This window comes from Lemur catta, chromosome 16, assembly GCF_020740605.2.
Source record: "Lemur catta isolate mLemCat1 chromosome 16, mLemCat1.pri, whole genome shotgun sequence".
Taxonomy (NCBI): domain Eukaryota; kingdom Metazoa; phylum Chordata; class Mammalia; order Primates; family Lemuridae; genus Lemur; species Lemur catta.
This window is the reverse complement of record NC_059143.1, coordinates 22271229-22278462: the sequence shown is the minus strand read 5'-3', so window position 1 is coordinate 22278462 and position 7234 is coordinate 22271229.

The window sequence follows — 7234 nt, the reverse complement described above, 5'->3', positions numbered from 1 at the left end:
CTGAGAATCATCCAGAGTGGAAAAAAAATTAAACTCCATTGAAGGTGTTTGCAGGGACAGTGGGAGAAAAACAAATTTCTTTATTATTGCATCTTACAAGTCCTACGTGTGTGGCATTCCAGTTAACAAATGTGCCTTTTATCAGCTTTGCCTACTGCTGCAACAAGGAAAAGAGATATTTTTTTTACCCTAGTTGATATAAATTGACTGCAGATCGAGCAAACTAGACTTAATTTATACATGGTAATAATTCCAAGCACTAGTTTTAAATATAGATAAACAATTTGCTGTTGCACATAGGATATGTTAATGTGGTAGGTTTTATTCTTCTAAAACTTCAGTGAGGTAAATTTTTAGATATATCTTCTGTCTGTGTTTCAGTTTATATTTACAATGTATTTTAAAATGCACATCCTATCTGTGTCTAAGATATTTATGCTTCTGGAACAGGAATTTTGGGGCAATTTCAATCAAAATTGTATTTATCCATAATTTACAGGACTGTTGTGAAGATCAGTAATAATGTACAGTACAATCCTCTGACAAATTTAACAAATATTAGATATTATAAATACTACATCACTTAAGTACTAACAATTATTCTATACTATGACACAAAATACTTTTATCTTTAAGTGTCCTTTTAACGTAAGAAATATTAATATATAAAATTATAAAAACATCAGTGTATTAGATTGTATTATTTCTGTTTGAATTTTAAAAGCTATTTGATTACACCTTTTATATCTGAATAAGTATAGAAATAGCAATTTGACCATATCACAAAAGAAGTATATTTTCACAATATTGCTTGGCATTTTAGATTTGAGTATTTTATAATAATTTAAAATATTATAACATAGTACTTCAGTATATGACAAACCAATAGCAAACATAGAAAGATACAGAAGATACATCCTATAAAGAAAAAGTCAAAAGGTCAGTCTTTCTGATTACCTCCTCCTTTTCCCAGAGTTAGCCATTTTTGCATGATACAGCATGGACAGCCGTTCCTTGGAGATACTGTAGGTTCAGTTCCAGACTACTACAATAAACTGAATATCCCAGTAAAGTGAGTCACATGAATTTTTTGGTTTCCCAGTGCATATTATGTTTACACTATACTGTAGTCTATTAAGTGTTACAATAGCATTATGTCTAAAAAGCAATGTACATACCTTAATTAAAGGGTAATTCATTTCTTAAAACGCTAATGATCATATGAGCCTTCAGTGGAGGGTCTTGCCTCAGCATTGATGTCTGCTGACTTATCAAGGTGGTGGCTGCTAAAGGTTGGGTTGGCTGCAGCAACTTCTTAAAATAGGACAAGAATGATGTTTGCTGTGTTGATTGACTTTCTCTTTCACGAAAGATTTCTCTGCAGTGTGCAATGCCATTTGATAGCATTTTACTGAAAGTAGAACCTCTTTCAATATTGGAATCAATCCTTTCAAACCCTGCTGCTGCTTTACAAACTAAATTTATGTAATATTCTAAATCCTTTGTTGTCATTTCAGCAACGTTCACAGCATCTTCACAAGGGGTAGATTCTATCTCAAGAACCACTTTCTTTTTCATATATAAGAGTGAACCTTTTCGCAATTAAAAATTTGTCATGAGATGCAGCAATTTAGTCATATCTTCAGGCTTCACTTCCAGTTCTGGTTCTCATACTATTCCACATCTGCAGTTACTTGCTCCAATGAAGCCTTCAATTCCTCAAAGTCATCCATGAGGGTTGAAATCAACTTCTTCCAAATTTCTGTTAATGTTGACATTTTTAACTGCCTCCACGAATCATGAATCATTCTTATATTAGTTTTTTACTTGAACATGTTCATATTCAAAATACCTATTTTTTATTACATGAAACAGTTTTTAAAAGTTAATATGGACAAGCAAACATGAAACTAGGAGAATAGAGACACTTTCAAAAGATAATTAAAAACTGAAGGCTACAATATAAAATTGACAGATCAAGAGATTAAGATATAAAGACCAAGAGCAGACTATGTTTATATTATAATTTATGATAAATTTGGCCTCTTAAATCAGTAGGGATATTATAGACAATATAATAACTGATATTAAAAGCTATGTCCAAAATGCATTGTTTCTTGCATCAGAATTAATTCTGTATGGATTTACATGTATAAAACAAACAATGGACATGCTAGAGTAAAGCAGGAGCTATTTTCTATTTTTTGAGTGATGATTATCATTTTAAGAAGAATATAAAGACAAAAAGACCCTAAAGAAAAATATCAGAAATATGACTATGAAATAGTCATACAATGAATAAAACACACTAGAGACCAAGAAACACACAATAACTCTAAAGATATCTGTAATATATAAACAATTGGTAAGGAACATATATAAATTGAATTTGCTATAGTAGCAAATGGAGTCATTTTGATATGGTCATTGTTCGTTAGCCACTTTCATGCTGTATTTTTTTTTTTTTTTTGAGACAGAGTCTCATTCTGTTGCCTGGGCTAGAGTGAGTGCTGTGGTGTCAGCCTAGCTCACAGCAACCTCAAACTCCTGGGCTCAAGCGATCCTCCTGCCTCAGCCTCCCTAGTAGCTGGGACTACAGGCATACACCACCATGCCTGGCTAATTTTTTCTATATATATATTTTAGTTGGCCAGATAATTTCTTTCTATTTTTAGTAGAGACCAGGTCTCACTCTTGCTCAGGCTGGTCTCGAACTCCTGACCTCGAGCGATCTACCCGCCTCAGCCTCCCAGAGTGCTAGGATTACAGGCGTGAGCCACCACGCCCAGCCTCATGCTGTATTTTGATGTGGTCAGCTTGAGGTCAGGATCTTTTGATACGAGCCATCATTTTCACAAATCATTGACTAAATTTTTTTTTTTTTTTACAAAATATAAATATCTCCAGTGGCTTTTTTCTCTGATATTAAAGTTAACACATGTTCATCATAAGTGATTGAACAAAAGGTTTTAAAACAATTATAAATATCCATAATCTAAGAATAACCATTTTCAATATATTTGTTGAATATTTTTCTAGCTTTTGTTGTTGCTCTTTCTCTCCCTCACTCTTTCTGTCCTCCCCTGCTCTTTCCCGTCCTTCCTTCTTTTCTTCCTCTCTACCTTTTAAAACAAAGATGCAATCATAGAATATATGCTTTTTGGAGGGTTCTTTTTTTTCCACTTAATGTAATTTGGACACATCTAAAAGACAACTACATATTTTTTTTTTATTTCTGCAGAACTTTTTTTTTATTGTCTTGATCTAGACTATGTACCTAAATACTGTTAGCATTAGGCTAATGCTATTTTGCACTACTATAAACAACTCAGTGGTGTTTTTCCTTGTCCATTTATCACTTGCAATATATCTAATTATTTCCTTCAGTTAAATTTTCATAAGTGACATTTATAGGTCAAAGTATTAATATCTACACATTAAAAATTGTGACGCTTATTGCCAAATTGCCTTACAAAATGTTGGATCTTGCACTGGGGTATTATCATTTTTATTATCACTTTTTATTATCCTATTTTATTTTTTCTTATCAATATTTTAATTGCCAATATAATTTTTCTAAAAAATCTCATTTAATTTAATTTGAATTTATTGGATTTTTAATGAAGTTGATTATTTCTAATTTATTTTAATGATTATATTTTAAAGTGACTTCCTAATGTATTCTTGTACATTTTTATTGTTCCCTCATCTTTCTATGTCCCTTTTAAATTTTACCCTTTTCTCTTTACCTGGTAAGATTTCTCACAATGATCTTTTTATGACATACTAAAATATTTCCCCCTATTTGTAATATATCTTTCAATTGTTTGTTTGTTTTATTAAATAATCTAAAATATTTTCCTTAATGATATTTGGCATGGTTTCATATTTTAGAAAATTCTTCCTCAATATTGAGTTTAAGAAACAGTCACCAAAACACTTCTCTGGTTTGTGTAAAAACCATCATACATGTAGATTCAGATGCCCAGACAAAACATCTTCTTATTGGAGCTCTTACTCTACCAATGTCTTATTTCTTCAAAAATATTCTTTACCCTTTCTTGTTAAGATGGAGCAAGTAGGTTACATAAGACTATGATAGCAAAGTAAGTAGAGAGTTTCCAATGCATTTGGAGATACTGAGTAGGATACAGGGAGGCTCTAGGTGAGGCATTAGTTTTATAGCTCTAGAGAGTGTTCTCAATTTCATGTTGAACTTTCAGATCACAGCTCAGTGCTGCTGGGCAACTGCATTTGAACTGAAGTTGCAGCAAAAGCAGTAACTTGGGTAAAGAATGACTAAAAAAGCTAGAAACAGCATCCCAATACACAAAGAGTGGTATCCATGGCTGCTGAAGAGAAAGAACAGATAAATACCTAAATGTGTATGTGAAGTAGGGTGCTAATATAGAGAATGATGCAAAGGGTGTGGTAAGGAAAAAATTGTGGGGAGGCCTATGACAGGAGGTGGCCCGTACTGAGGAATGGCAGAAAATCTAATGCATGAGATAGGAGAAGGAGAAAGGTGAGTTACATGTGAAGACCCTTCTCAAGAGACAGTATTGGGATACTATATAGGTAGTTACTTTAGTTAGTCATTGAATAGCAAAGAATACATTTTTGTTTTCTATACTTAGGTCACAACATCTTCCTTTATGTTGACCCAATGCTTTTTCAGGTCTCAATTTTCAATAGAATTATCCTTGGCATTCAGCAAAATCAATTAAGAATTTAGTAACTGTCATGGGGAAAACACCTGGTCAGCTGATGGCAGTACATGCAACCTAAATGACAGCCCATATCTGCTACTAGATATTTATCTCAGACAGAGTAGTATAAAAACTACACATCACAGAAATCACACTGTTGGACATTACTAATTCACTTTATCTGTTAGTAAAATATTGGCTACTAATAAATTAATCTCTTTGTGGTTAGCCTGACGAATTAGAGGCCTCTTGCCCCTGATCTACTTAGTCACATTAAGAAAGCTTGGCAATTTCACAAAAGTAATAGAATTTCCAAAATTGTCAATATGGAAACATTCCTCTAACATCTGGTGTTGACCATAAAAATATGGCAACCACAATCAAATAAGGTACGCACAGGACATATCAGCATACGATGACTAAGTATCTAGCTAAACAATTATTTTGTATGTTTTAAAATGTAGATTTTACAAATATATATTTTTTTCCTGTGCAACTGAAACATGATATTGTAGTCTGGCCAAAGAAATAGATCAATTTAGATCAATCAATTAATAAGTACTTAGAAAGTACCAGCTGTGTCCTCAGGACTATGTTAAGAGCCAAAGGAGTTTAAAAGCAGATTTCAAATAAGGAGTTTGTTTTCAACAAATCTGAAAGTTAGTGGAATGATGTGAGAGGTATCATTATATTGTGGTGAAGAAGGTGGACTTTGGAATCCAAATGCCTAGGTTTGAATCCTGTCTCTGCCACTCATAAGCTATATGGATTTGAGCAAGTTCTTGTGCCTTAGCGTTCTCATCTGTAAAATGAAAAAATAATAGTATCTACTTTATTGAGTTGTTGTGCCAAATATGTTTAATTTTGTAACATGCTTTGAATGTGCCCGGTACGTACATGCTAACTTAGTGAATAAATGTGAAATAATCAGAAACTAGTAAATACTAAGTTATGAGATACAAACAGTGTATGCTATTAGCAGCAACAATAGTAATAATAACCACTAGATATTGAAAGCCAATTTTATATTAATACTTCACAGTTCACTAAACACTATACAGGCATTATCTGATTGAATTCTCATAAGAATCCAATGAGAGAGGTACCATCATCTTCATTTCATAGGTCAGACAATAAGCCTTTGAGAATTAAAGTAATTTAACTGGCAGGGCTAAGGTTTAAACCACGTTTTTCCTTATTTCAGGAAGATCAATGAAAAATAAAATAATCAAGGACTCCTTTTTCCCTCCCTCCCTTCCTTTCTTTCCTTCCTTCCTTAATATACATTTGTTGACTGCTAACTTAATGCCACAGGCACAACTCAAGGTGTTGGAGATATAACATGGACAGGTAAATTACATAAGGTGAGGGCTAGAGACTACACTAGAGTTTTCCAATTGGTAACATAAGCAAATACAAATAATTGAAAGTACATAAAAAGAGAGACTATGTAGTAGAAACACAGTTTCAGGGTATGACTCCTATGTGCCAAATGGTGGGTTTTTTTTTTTGTTTTTGTTTTTTTTTCTTTTTTCAGTGGAAATGTTTCTGTTCACCTTAATGGGAGAAAACATCACTTTGTCAATTCATGTAAACTCAGCTAATTTAAGATTTTAAAAAATGAATTCAGCATTCTTCCCCAATCCTGCATCTTTTCAGGGACTTTTCCCCCTCCATGTACCTTAAAAATCATCTCATTCAGGCAAAGTGGAAGGCTTAAAGTTACTGGTATTGGCACCTTTCCCACGGGCTTGTGCTGAAAGCCCTCCCATCTGCATCATTCTCCAGCTGCATGAATGCCTCCACTCCCACCAGAGCATCTCTTAGCAGCTGTTGCAAGTAATTTTTAGGCCCACCAGTTCCAGCTGTCAGATCTTGGACACTCTCATCCGTAGACATGGAGAGGGGTGGAGGTTGCAAACAAGACTCTTTAAATGTATCCATGGGATCGATCTACCCCTCACATGCACATACAGTATGGAGCCGACACTAGATAGGGCAGGATTCGATGCCCGTTTGATGCTTGTAACTCTGACTCTTTTCCCATCTTCTTGACCCACAAAAAAACAGGTTTATGTGCCTGGGGATATCATTTACTAATCCATTATTCATCTCTGTCTGTATCAAGACCTGGCTCTTGCTCTAAAAATCTAGACTTCTTCTAGATTTCTTGCAACTCAAAAAACTAAAGACTCCACCAAAGAGTTAATTTTCATTTTAATAAAAATGCAAAACTTTCTTTCTCTCTTTATTTCTGCAGTAGTGATAATTGCCTGAGAGAGGTCAGTGTGCTTGCTGGTTCTTTTCCTCTCTATTTCCTCTCTATATGCTTCTCTCTCATACACATACACATACATAACTGTATATTCTAATAAGGAAAAATAAGACATACAGTATCCTAACCCAAAAGACCTTATATTTGATTACAGGAATAACAGGAAGAACTTAAACAACCCTTAGAGTTACATAAAAATTTTTACCATGAAGAGATGCCATGTGTCAAGAATTTATAAACTTCAATAAGC